The sequence below is a fragment of the Equus caballus genome, chromosome 1, assembly GCF_041296265.1.
Source record: "Equus caballus isolate H_3958 breed thoroughbred chromosome 1, TB-T2T, whole genome shotgun sequence".
In the NCBI taxonomy this organism is placed as follows: domain Eukaryota; kingdom Metazoa; phylum Chordata; class Mammalia; order Perissodactyla; family Equidae; genus Equus; species Equus caballus.
Genome location: NC_091684.1, coordinates 87425438 through 87439385, shown reverse-complemented (window position 1 = coordinate 87439385; position 13948 = coordinate 87425438). Strand labels below are relative to the sequence as shown.

Genomic DNA, 13948 nt, shown 5'->3' with positions numbered 1-13948 from the left:
CCTTCTTCCCCAGCTTTAAGATAAATTGGTTCTGAATTATCACAAAGAGTTCACACATTGAGTTGACATTTTGGGGTGTCCCCCCAGTAATGGAGGTCACATTAGCTTCGAACAAGAGATCTAAAAGGGAGGGAGATCCTAATTCACCTGAAAAGTCACAACCACTGGGCACAGTGACACAGCAAAGGGCAGACTTTCTATATGTGCATACGGAAGCATAAAGCGGTATTTTAGCCTCACATGACAAATTTTGCTCTTTCTCACAGTCATTCCAGGATGAAGTTGAATGTCCCAACCCCTGAGGGGAGTGGCAGAGAATCAGGTGCAGTCAAACCAGACAACTGGGCCTCTGTGTCTGCAGTGGGAACAGGGTCCCCTTGGCAGGGGCACGGCCATCCCCACTTCTGCTTGAACCACTTTGTAAATTAAATACTGTGATAGTCAAGTTTGATACACTTTATAAGCTGGGCCTCACTCACTCAATTTACATCTTGACTGCCTGATAGCATCTGCCTGATCTAATAACATCTACTCACACAGATGCTAAACAAGCACAGAGATAAGGAGCTTTGAGTTTGGCACGCACGGTAATAGACTGAGGAGATGACGGATTCCCAGGAAAAGCACACTGGGTCTGAAGGACACTGGAGCGTGCTGGCCACCAGTCACCAGGAGACTGCTCCTCTGATCTGGCCCCTATTAAGGTAAAAAAGAAAAAAAAATCGGAGAAGATTGGCAGACCAACTGTTATATGTAAGGGTGTTTGACAAGTTAGGGCAGAATCAACAACAGATCCATCTTCTGTGTGATCCTTCAGACCTCCCATGCTCTCATCTAGGTGGCCGCCCCAGACACTCCCTAATTATTTCTTTGGCCTTGCTGATAGAGTCCAAAAATCTTAATGGACAGGAACGAGCATTAAAAAGTCTAATAGTGTTTTGTTGCTCTTACATCAGCCCTCACAGAGTATGAAGTTAACTCTTTTTCCGCCTGCTGGGTTGGATAGTCAAGCTACTCACACTGGACCACGATGCTGACCAGTGTGAGTACAGTGGAGAACAGAAATCCACGTGTGTGGGACCTGGTGGTACATAATGAGATACTTTTCATTTGTTTCATGGCAACTCTACTGAAGTGGGCAGATCACCGCACGAGGGGGAAAAGGTGGTTGAGAGACTGTGTGGCTGGGCCGGGGCATTGGTCTCCTAGAGCTGCCACATAAATCACCAGAAACTTGGTGGCTTAAGGCCTGATATTGTTATTCTTGCAGTTCTAGAGGCTACCAGTTGGAAATCAAGACGTCAGCAGGGTGTGTTCCTTTTGAAGGCATTAGGGGAGGATCCTTCCTCACCTTTTCCTAGCATCTGGAAGCTTCCAGCAATCTTTGGCGTTCCTTGGCTTGTAGAAGCATCACTCCAATCTCTGCCTCCACCTCCACATCACGGTCTTCTCTGCATCTCTCTGTGTCCTCGCCTCTTCTCACAAGGACACCAACCACTGGGTTTAAGGCCTGCCCTAATGCAGTATGACCTCACCTTGACTAATTTCATCTTCAAAGACCCTATTCCAGACAGCCACATCACATTCTGGAGTCCCATGTAGGTAGGAATTGGGGGTGGAGGACACTATTCAACCCAGTATCACAAGGACCCTAAGGTTGTGACTATAAGTCTGTGCTCATCTCTACAGAGAATTACACATTCTTTGCTCTTTGCCAGACCCACAAGAAACACCTCTCTGAGAATGGTGTGGTGTTTCATGGTTGTGTGAGAGAAATTCACCTTAGCGTGACCGGAACATGGACTGAGAAGCAGGCCATACCACAAAATTAATAACCTATACCCACCTCAATTTCCTATTTTACAAATGAGACAACTAAGGTCCAGCCAGTTATTTTTCCAAACTCATTAAGCACCTAATTAATAGAGAAATGCGACGAGAAACCAGAATCAATCAATCATTTATTCAACCCTCACCGTATCACGCGTTGTCCTGAAGGAATGAGGAAGTGATTCAAACATGATCCGCCCTGTATTTACTGTGGGAGACAAAGCTAACAGCAGCACGTGCAAGGATCAATTCAAGGTGCTACGGCAGAAGTCTGTAAGGGGTAGAGGGGCCAAAAAGGAGGAGATGACCAAATTTTCTTAGGGTTAGGGGGTAAGGAGAAGATTGGGGAGGGCTTCATACTTAATCTGAGCCTGGGAAGATAGATAGGAGCCCACCAGGCATTGTGAGGTACAGAAAGGGAGTTCCAGGCGGAGGGAAGAGCATGTGCAAAGGCAGAGAAACAGTGAACAAGCCTGGCACACTCAGAAAACTCTGCATAGTTCTTTATTCTTGGAGCCCAGGAGGGCAGGGGCAGATCAGGGAGGGTCTCAACTGCCATGCTAAGGGGGTGGGACTATATCAAGGAGGCAGCTGTAATCAACCGAGGGATACTTAAGCAAAGAAGCGGTAAGATTGCTTTTACATTTTAGAAAGATCATTTCAACCTAGTGTGGAGAATGGATCAGAGGTGAACAAGATAAGCAACTAGACCAGTTAGGGAGCTCCGTGAGTCCAGAGGAGAGATTCACTGCGTCCACTGACGCCCTGGCAGGGAGGTGGAGGAGGGGCTGATGGAAAAGTGTTGGGGGACGAGGGGAAGAAAGGCGCCCAGGCTGACTGCCAGGAAGACACTTAGGAAAAGAGAAAGGGGGGTTTGCAGGGATGTGGGCAGGCTCAACTTAGGGTGCCTTTAGGATATTGAAAAGAACGTGCCCAGCAGACAGGTGGACTGATAGGGATGGAGTTCAGAAACAAGTGGGCTGAAGATGGAGATTGCAACTCACGACTTGCAGGGGGCAGTGGCAGTCTCAGTCATGAAAAGGCTCCTGGGGAAACGCGGCATGAATCTGAAGGCTGGGCCAGGCGAGAGCCTCAGCTCAAACCAGTGTGGCAGGGCTGGGCAGAGGAGGGAGACCCCACGCCCATTTCTGGTCTATTTCTTTGCTCTTCGATCTGCATTTTCAGATTTGTAGAAGTAAAAGATTCTAGTGCCAATAAAGCCAATAAATTATTCTTTACAGACCAAATGCTAGCATAAAGTGAAATTTTGCAGAATGGAGAAGTGACAGATGAGCTACTGTGTCACCACTGACTGCAAACCATTAGCTAGTTTGTACGGAGAGTGTGGACTTAAAGGAGGCTGTCGGCCATTGCCGTTGGGTAAGATGTGGAGTCTAATCTCAGGGAAACATCCATCTACAGAGAAAATGATGCAGGGAGGTCCATTCTGTGAATTATCTAGACTATACACACTGTACAGCACACACTATGCAGTCAAAAACGCCAGCACAAATTTAGTGGGTCACGTGCTTTGACTGATGAGAATTTGTCCGCCCACCCCTCCCAGCAGATCCCTCTTCATGCCATCAGCACAGTTCTCAGTCACCTGGCTAGGGTTCGGGTGCAGCCTCCAAAGTCAGAGCAGAGCAAGACCAGTGGCTATCACGAGTCTGGACACACTGCCTCTCTGCTGGATGGTTTCTCCTGCCCTGCACAGGGACCAGTGCCCCTACCCCCAGCCCCCAATACACAGGGGGGTCCACTCTGATGCAGACTTCAAACGCCATGGCCCATCTGGGCCCTGCTGGGAAACAGCAGTCTCAGCAGACAGACCAAGCTGAACAACAAAGATGAGCTGGTTCTGTCCTCTGGGACCAGTTACAGGAAATACTGTTTTTAAAGACTCCTGCTGCTGGCAACTGAATTTTCTCTTATTTCCTTTTTTTAATACAAAATGTACATTGAAATGCTTGAATTAAAAAAAACATTATTGAGGTGAAATCCATATAACATAAAATGAACCATTTTAAGTGAGCAATCAGTGGCATTTAGTACAGTCACAATGTGTTGCAAACATCACCCGTATCTACTTCCAATGTATTTTCTTCATTTCAATCTAAAACTCCGTACCCATTAAGCAGTTCTCTCCATTTCCCCCTCCCCACAGCCCCCGGCAATCTGCCATCTGCTTTCTCTCTCTATAGATTTGCCTGTTTGGATATTTCATAAATGGAATCATACAATACGTGATCTTTGCTGTTTGGCTTATTTCATTTAGCACAACATTTCTGGGGTTCAGCCACATTGGAGTACGTATCAGCACTCCACTCCTTTTTATGGTAGAATAACATTCCACTGTGCGGATATACCACATTTTTATCCACTCATCATTTGATGGACATTTGTGCCGTTTCCACCTTTTGGCCATTGTGAATAGCGCTGCTTTGAACGGGCATACACCTGGATTTGTTTGAGTACCTGTTGTGAACCATTTTACATTCCCACCAGCAGTGCACAAGAGTTCCAATTCTTCCACATTCTCACCAACATTTGTTATTTTCTTTTTTGGGGAGGATTATAGCCATCCTAGTGGGTGTGAAGTGGGACCTCATTGTGGTTTTCATTTATATTTGCCTAATGACTAATGATGTTGAGCATCTTTTCATACGCTTGTCGGCATCATTTACTTTTTAAAAACTGTCTTAACATTAAAGATTTTTAAATTTTGTAACAATCTCAAGTTTACAGAAAGTTTGCAAGTACAGTACAGAGAATTTTTTTCTGAACCACTTGAGTTTCAGTTGCCAACGTGACTCTCCATTCCCCCTGGATGGGTTATAATCCATTACTATCAGTATTTTGATTTATAAGTTGTCCCAGATCTGGCAGTGGGAGCCCCTTCAAGCTGGTTCCTATGTCTTTCTTGTGTGTCTTCCCCATTCTTTGACCACTTCCTCGATTTCTTACCACAGCCTTTTTCAAGGTAGCATAATGCTCCTGTTTTAAATTCCTACCCAACTGTTATATTCCTCTTCCTCTCACCCTGGCCACGTGCCTCTGTCAAAGCACAGGGGCATTGCAAGAGAGAAGAGATAAACACGTTACCCACGGCACAGAGATTCTTAAATACGTAGCGCCCTGTGCCAGCAGGAAGTCAGGAGGGAGATGCTGGCTGGTTGCACGTCTATCTCTAACTTAAGCCTCTGAAGGTCTGAGCGCTGGTTCCAGCTGCTGGCTGCCAAGCCCTCAGCCTGTTTTCAGCGTGTCTGAGAACAGCCAGAGAGCCTTGACCTACCACTAACTTCCTAGGCAAACTTGGGCAAATCACCTAACCTCTGGGTCTCAGTTTCAAATGCTAAGAGATTATTTGAGCATTGATAGCATACGTGAAAAGGTGTTAACATGTGAAGTATTTGCAAATGTAAGGGTTGGCTCCTGTTATGGACTGAATTGTGTCATTCTCCCCCCACCTCCCACCTCAACTCATATGATTAAGTCCTAACCCCCCATGGGACTATATTTGGAAATAGGGCCTTTAAAGAGACAGTTAAGATTAAATGTTTGTAAGGGTGAGGTCCCCATCCAATAGGACTGGTGTCATTATAAGAAGCAGAAGAGACACCAGATCTTTCTCTCTCCTTCTCCGTCTATCTACCCCCCATCCCCCCTCACCTCCCCACACACGAAAGAAAGGGCACGTGAAGACACATTGAGAAGGCTGCCATCTACAAACCGGGAAGAGAGGTATCACCAGAAACCAACGCTGCCAACACTTTGGGCTTGGACTTCAAGCCTCCAGAACTGTGAGGAAATAAACGTCTGATGTTTAAGCCCGCCAGTCTATGGAATTGTGTTTTGGCAGCCCAAGCAGACTCATCTAGCTCCTCATTGGGTATAAGATGAAAGCCAACTGCTTTAGCCGAGTCCGACGCCAAAGATTGACTGCACATTCAGACTCATGAGACTGCTATACACACACACCAATCTACGCAGAAGGACAAGGGCAGAAGCCCCAGTGTGGCAGCAGGACGGCATCCAGGCCTCTCATGAGGAGTCCTTGAGCCGTTCTTACAGCAGTTTATTGGCATCCAGGAGTTATCTTATCGCAAGCAGTAGCAGCACAAGCAGGTGGGATCTACAGGGGTAGGTGCAGGTCTACCTTGGTGCAAAAGACCCCTGCCCCACAGGAGCACCATCTCTTCAACATGGCGTCCAGGTCCCCACAGGGGACACGCCACTTAAAGAGTCACCAAAACTTGGGGAAGCCCAAAGTATGGTGTATACGTGAGGTATTTGAAGTTCATTCACAGCTTCTCCCAGCCCATACGTAATTTACCAATCAGGGGACATTTTTACCATAAATAATGTTGCCTGATAACATAGTTGACATAGACTGTCTCATCTGGTTTGCACAGTGTGCCAGGCAGAATAACAGCTTCCTAAAGATGCACATGTCCTAATTCCTAGAGTCTATAAACATGTTATGTTACATGACAAGGGGAAATTAAGATGGCAGATGGAATTAACGTTGCTAATCAGCTGACTTTAAGATAGGGAGGTCATCCCGGACTATCCAAGTGGGCCCAATATAATCACAAGGGCTGTTAGAAGTGAAAGAGGGAGGAGGGGAGTCAGTGTCAGAGTCAGAGATTTGAAGATGCTGTATTGCTGGCCTTGAAGTTGGAAGGGGACCATGCCTCAAGGAACGTGTGCAGCCTCTAGAGGCTGGAAAAGGCAAGAAAACAGGTTTTCCTTAGAGCTTCTAGCAATTCTGCTAACACCTTAATTTTAGCCCAATGAGACCCATTTCAGATTTCTGACTTCTAGACTGTAATACAACAAACTTGTGTTGTTTTAAGCCACTGTTTGAGATAATCTGTGACAGCTGCAACCCAGGCTACCTGGTGGTGGTTAACAAGGTCAGGTTCTCACGCAGTAGGAAGACGCTTAGTGAGCCCTTCACCCACGCCTGGCAGATAGCTGGCCCCGTCTCCTCCAGCCCATCGCTGGCCCTCTCCAACTGGATTAGTTCGCTTGGGCTACCATAAAGTAGCATAGGCTGGGGGCTTAGACAACAGAAATTCATTGTCTCACAGTTCTGGAGGCCAGAGGCCAAGATCAAGGTGTTGGTAGCATTGGTTTCCTCTGAGGCCTCTCTCCTTGGCTTGCAGATGGCTGCCTTCTTCCTGTGTCCTCACACGGTCTTCCCTCTGTGTGTCTGTGTCCTAATCTCTTTTTATAAGGACACCAGCCAGATCGGATTAGGGCCCAACCACATGACCTCATTAATTGTCTGGTTTTTTTTTTAATATGTTTTCCCCCGAGGAAGATTAGCTCCAAGCCAACATCCATTGCCAATCTTCTCCTGCACCACTCAGCTCTTTTTTTTTTTTTTGTCGGCTTGAAGGAGATTAGCCCTGAGCTAACATCTTGCCACTCTTCATCTATTTTGTATGTGGGTCGCCACCACAGCATGGTTGATGAGTGGTGCAGGTCTGTGCCCGGGATCTGAACCCACGAACCAAGGCTACCGAAGTGGAGAGTGTGGAACTTTAACCACTTGCCCATGGGGCCGGCCCTTCATTAATTACCTCTTTAAAGGCCCTATCTCCAAATATAGTCACATTCTGTGACATTCTGAATTTGGTGTGGGGCATAATTCAGCCCATAACACTCCACCCTCTGGATCTCCAAAATTCACGTCCCTCTTACATGAAAGATAAATTCACCCCCATCCCAACAGCCCAAAAGTCTTAACCTATACCAGCATCAACTCTAAGTCCAAAATCGCATCTAAATACCATCTAAATCAAGTGTGGGTGAGACTTGTGATTCATCCCAAGGCAAAAATACCTCTCCAGCTGTGAACCTGTGAAACCAAACAAGTTATCTGCTTCCAAAGCACAATGGTGAGACAGGCAGAGGACAGACACTCTGAGAGGGAGAAACCAGAAAGAAGGAAGGAGTCACAGGTCCCAAGCAAGTCCTCTGACAGACAGGGTGGTACTTCAGGCTATGTCAAATCTCATTTTGACATGACATTATTTTAACAGAAAAAGCTATTTTTACAACATGAGAAGTGATTGTCAGGAAAAAAATGCTACTTTTGAGTTTTCCATGTAATTTTTAATTGAGAAAAGGACAAATGCTGTCATATTTCAGCTCTTAGCATTATTCAAGAAGAATGAATTTCTTATAAACATTCTTAGGGCAAACCATTAGTTTTCACATTCCTGGAGAATTAAATCTTTTTAAAAATAAGACAATTTTGTTACAAAGTATTAGGATTTCATTTTACATCATCTGTGCGTGTGTGTGTAAATTTATTTTCCATTTCATTTGCTTCCTATGAGATTCTTAGGAGTAAGACAGATCAAATAAGATTTCTTTGTTGTCTTTGGCTCCATCACTATTTCCTTTCACCTTTAGCAACCTGTTATTTGTCTTGGTCAAGAGTGCTATTTAGTTGGCCTGGTGGCGCAGCAGTTAAGTTCGCACGTTCAGCTTCTCGGCGGCCCAGGGTTCGCTGGTTTGGATCTTGGGTGCAGACATGGCACCACTTGGCAAGCCATGCTGTGGGAGGCGTCCCACAAATAAAGTAGAGGATGATGGGCACGGATGTTAGCTCAGGGCCAGGCTTCCTCAGCAAAAAAGAGGAGGACTGGCAGTAGTTAGCTCAGGGCTAATCTTCCTCAAAAAAAAAAAAAAGTACTATTTACAAACAGGCTCCTGAAACCAGAGGAAGGGCACTGTTAGTAAACTGCAGCTCTCGGGAAAATCTGTGACACACCGCTGCCTTTCTTGAACCTGGGGGACAGCTGACCTGGAAAGTGGCTCCCAGGAGGAACCAGAGCCTGCTGAGGACCGGATGTGTGAGAAGCTGGGTGATGCAGGCAGCTGCCAGGCTGATGAGGAAGGCATTAACAGACAGCAGGTTGGTACCCCACACGGCAAAGGTATTCTGGGGCCTTCGCAGAGAGAAGGAGGACAGCCTTTTGCAGGCTGATCCTGTGGCCTCACAAAGCCACAGGAACGGCATCACTTCCCTTGCCTCTCTCCTCTCACCTGGGACAGTACTCCTCTCCCTCATCTTCTGAACCTTCCTTTGCAAACTTGCCAACTTTTTTTTAATACACTTTATTTTTTTAGAGCAGTTTTGGGTTAACAGCAAAATTGAGCAGAAAGTACAGAGAGTTCCCACATAGCACCCCCCCATCAGCATCCTCCAACACTGGTCAAGTTTGTCATAATCAATGAACCTACGTTGACACATCATTATCACCCAAAGTCCGCCGTTTACATTAGGGTTCACTCTTGTGTTGTACATTCTATGAGTTTGGACAAATATATAACTTGTACCCTCCACTACAGTATCATACAGAACAGTTTCACTGCCCTAAAAATCCTCTGAGGATTTGTCCAAACCCATAGAACACTAACCTGCATCTCCCCTTTCACAGAAAGATGGATGTGGCAGGTTAAAAAACAGACACAGCCCAGAGAGTCTTTCTGGCTTTCGTTGCCAAAAGCCTAACCCTCAGAGGTGGAAGAATTCAGTGTACAGGAAACCACGCCCTGGCCAGAAGCAGGAGGGAGAGTGGAGTTGCCCCCAGGACCAGAGAGTGACCCTCTCCACTAGCCAGGGTGGCTGGGGATGGGCGCTGGGGGACCGCAAAGTCTTCTTAGGTGGGGATGGGGGGTTGGCAAGACCCCAGAACAAAATGGCTGCCTGGTGCCCAGAGGCAGAAGAGGTCATGGGCAGCCTTGAGGAGAGTGTGGTGCCCCAGGCAGGATACAAGACCAACAAGAGCCACCAGCCTCAAGGGCCTATACCCAGCCGATGGTGTCTCATTGGTCACCTGGTGGACAAATGCCTCAAGGACCGGAGGGGCACCTCTCCCAATACCCTGGCCCTGTGTAAGTTCTGGGGGAATCCTGAGGCAACCCCAGGGAGGCTGGGGACACCCTCTGAAGACTGAGACTCAAGATCCTCGCCAGCCACCAGGATGCATGCTTCAGCTGAAGCTGAGTTACAGGAAAATGAGAATCACCGTTTTTGCCCACACCCGAGTGTGTGGACCGAGATTCACACCAGCCCCTTTCATCCTGACTCACACGCTAGCTGGCGGCCCTGGTGAACGACAGCTCCCTGCAGCGAGCTCAGCCTCCCGGCCCGTGGGCTTCCTCCAGCCATTCCCCTCACCTTTGTGCCCCAGTCCTCGGCCTCCTTTGAATCTGGGGCTTCTGCCTAAGAGCCCGGTCAAGGGCGCCCGGGCTCAGCATCTCCTCCAGCTCGCTGCTCAGCCGCTCACTGGCCGTTTATGACCAGCCGCCTCTTTGAAGGCTTGTTTCCTTGGAATCTTTGTGACTGATCCTCCGGCCGCCGGAGCAGCTCAAGTTAATTACTCCACCGAGCCCTGCAGACCCGAGCAGGAGCAGAGACTGCCAGGCGAGTCCTCTCTGAACAAAACTGGCACTGGCCCCACCTGGAAGTGATGAAGTTAACACCTGCTTGATTTTCCATGCAGGGAGTTAATTAGTAAACAGGTGAGGCTGGCAAAACGGCAAGAAAAGGCAGAGGCCTAGATAAAGCCATCGAGTTTATCTTATTTTTGAAACCATGTGTGTGGTTAAAACGTAAAGGCTGGGTTAATTCTTCTGAAATGTCAAATACAAAAGACTTAAAAAAAAATTGGTGCCAAACTTCTCCCATGTAATATTCAAAATGCAGTAATTCCAATCCAACCCTAGAGCTGGCTGCCTGAGTTCACGCTGAGGTGCCTAGAACTTTCCACTGTCAGGTTTTTGCTTCCACTATTTCATTTCTTTTTTTTTTTTTTTTAAAGATTTTTTTTTTATGTTTTCCTTTTTCTCCCCAAAGCCCCCCAGTACATAGTTGTATACTCTTCGTTGTGGGTCCTTCTAGTTGTGGCATGTGGGATGCTGCCTCAGCCTGGTTTCATGAGCAGTGCCATGTCCGCGCCCAGGATTCGAACCAACGAAACACTGGGCCGCCTGCAGCGGAGCGCGCGAACTTAACCACTCGGCCACGGGGCCAGCCCCTACTATTTCATTTCTTAACCACCCGAACTCTTCCTACTAAAAGCCTGCTCTGCTCCTCGTCATGGTATCATTGAGATGCCACCACCCTCTCAAACGTGGCTTTCTTGAGCTGGCTGGTCGCCTCAGCCCCGGGAGCTGACCATTCCCGTTTCCACGACACGTCTAGGGTTCTTGCTGTCCTCGCCGCATTAGACCCTGTAATCTTGAATTCAAATGCTCGTGACCCTGTCTTTTCTTTCTAGACTGCCAGTTCTTTGGGGTCAGGGAATTTGTTAGGTTCACTTTTATACCTTCAGGGCACCTAGCAAAGGATTTTCCATTTAGTAGATATTTAATTGTATTGAATACAAACACAAACAAAAACCCCAGCATCCACTCTTTCCTCTCTCTGAGTCAACAGTACAGGAGCAGAAATGGCGGGGGCCTCTGCGGAGGTTCCAGGTCTTAGTCATGCTTTGGAAGGGCGTATTTATTTCCAAATGGAATCAACCCAGTTTTTTTTTTTTGTTTCCTAATTATGTACTCATTACAAAAATATCCAAACTCCAAAGGAAAATATAAAGTTAAAAGTCACCTTTAAGTCATTTCAGTAAGATAATTACAAATTTGTGTTTATATTCTTTCTGATTACATTCCATGAAAAAAATATATAGTAGTGCCAATATAATGACTCCGTTAAAAATCCACATTTAGTGGAGGAATGTTAGACTATTAGAAGGCTAGAGTTGAATAGAATGGTGGGAATCTCTGCTTAGCTTCCCTAAGGTGGCAGCGACCACACCTGCAGAAATCCACGGACTCATAAGGACGGCGTGAATCCCAAAGCTCCATGTTGCAGCAGGTTTCAGGGTCCCTGCAACAGCCTGGCTGCATGAGCACTCAGGCCCTCACCCCAACTAGCCCAAACAAGCCTCTGGACAGAGGGACGGTGCGATGACATTCTCAGCGGGGGCGTCCGCCGGCAGTGGTGGCTGTGTGCAGAGGTCACAGAGAACTTGTCATACAGCTCCCCAGTCGCGGCCTCCAGAGCCATCTTGATCCTGCCTTGGTTCAAAGCTCCTCCAGCACCTGTTGATTCTGTGAACTTCCTGTAACTTGACAATAAATCTTCCCTCTGCTTGAGACTCCAGAGCTGGCTTGTGTTTCTTGGAAGAGACACCATTTTGTTAACTAGGACTGGGTGGTTGACAGGTGCGTTAGGGACTGGCTCCTCCGCACGTCGTCTATCTGTGGGGACCTTAGTTTGGCCGATAGTTACTGGGTTCTTCGGCCAAGCTGCCATGGGTGGCTGTGATCTGCTCTCTGCATGGATAGGGGGCCAAGAGATGGTTTCTGGACATCTAAGGCCCACTACGCATAGAAACAGCAAAGAACGAAACATTCACCACGCTTTTTCATGACTATCTGCTATGATTGTACAATCTATTCATTATTTTTTCCCACGGTTTTCTGAGATTTACTGAGTTTACTGCTAGAGTGTTCCACTGTATATTGTTTATCCTTTCTCCTGTTGATGCAGAGCTAGTTATTTCCAATATTTTGTTATTTTGTACGATAATGTTATGCACATATCTCTTGAGCAAGAATTTCTCTGGGGTACATACCAGGACTAGAATTTGTTGGTACAGATTACACACATCTTCACTTCTACTCTTCTCTTTCTTTCTTTTTTTGCTGAGGAAGATTGGCCCTGAGCTAACATCTGTTGCCATCTTCCTCTTTTTCTTTTTTCTCCTCAAAGCCCCAGTACATAGTTGCATGTCCTAGTTGTAAGTCCTTCTAGTTCTTCTACGTGGGAGGCTGCCACAGCATGGCCTGAGGAACAGTGTGTGGGTCTGCACCCAAGATCCAAACCTGTGAACCCCGGGCTGCCAAAGCAGAGGGCGCAAACTTAACCACTCAGCCACAGGGCTGGTCCCTTCCCTTTCTTTTTAAATAAGATGATAGTAGTAAGATATTTGAAGACTCCATTCACATAACTCCACATAAACCACACGCAAGCTCATGAAAGAGGCCACTACTCTTTATTCAAGAAAGTTAAGAATTCTCCGTGAGATTGGTTCAGAAAGATCCTCAAATCACCAGCACCTTAAAGCTGACAGATAGGCACCTTCAAAGTACCGTAAGCACCTGAACTTTGCTGTTAGGACAACGGCCCATGGTCAGTGAGGACCAACGGCCTGCTGCTGCTGCCGCCGTGTCATATAGTAGAAGCCCCCATCACGGCCAAGCAGCTAGACCAGGTGTTTCCTTCATCCTGGTAACTCGGGTGGGAGCACAGGGTCTGTAAACTGCTGGCTAATGCAGCCCCAGATGGCAGTTCAAGGCATCTGTGGGTCTGTCTCTCATAAACAAGGGCCATGGGAAGGCCCCAAGGCCATCCTGGGGGGTGTGGGCGTGGCTCAGAACCATTTATGAGCATGGCCTGCCGACTTGAGGGACACACCCTATGGGAGAGGAACTCTGGATCATTGTCACAGCCCCTTATCCACCGCTCTGTCAACTGGAAACCTTATTACCAAGAGTCCTGGAGCAAGTGGTCCTGAGGACTGGCGCTGGCAATCACAGGAGGAGGCACTGTTGGACACCACAGTGGCTTCTGACTTAAGGCTGTTTACACATCCAGAGTAATTTACTTTTTTCTAATTCTTCTAAGAGTGGTGTATACGGATTAATTTTCAACTAACCAAAAGATGGCACTTTATGGGGCCAGCCCTGATGGCCTAGTGGTTAAGTTTGGTGCACTCCTCTTCGGCAGCCTGGGTTCGGTTCCCGGGTGTGGACCTACACCACTTGTCTGTCAGTAGCCATGCTGGGACAGCAGCTCACAGACAAAAAGGAGAAGATCGGCAACAGATGTTAGCTCAGGGCCAATCTTCCTCAGCAAAAAATAAATAAACAAAAAGGGCACTTCACTGACAAGAAAACTTCATTCTGTGAACAGATCACATTAGAGTTTGAAATAAACCTTGAGATGGCACAAAGCCCCCAAGCAGAGGGTCAGCAGGCTGTGCGAGGAGGCCCGCTGCTTCCCAGCTGAAGAACGCCTCACACA

General features: G+C 47.2%; 1 protein-coding gene across 9 annotated transcripts in view; it reads right to left on the bottom strand.

Annotated features, from left to right (window-relative positions):
* Positions 1–13948, bottom strand: part of GNG4 (G protein subunit gamma 4) — a 70597-nt gene that overhangs the window by 38413 nt on the left and 18236 nt on the right. The window contains exon 2 of one of the 9 annotated variants that reach the window (XM_070228946.1): positions 587–696. The exons of 7 other annotated variants lie outside the window; for them this stretch is intronic. The gene's annotated coding sequence lies outside the window, so the exon portion shown is untranslated. Of the gene's footprint in view, positions 1–586; positions 697–10033; positions 10168–13948 lie in introns of those variants that run through there. One more of the 9 variants, XM_070228922.1, reaches the window with a different exon arrangement.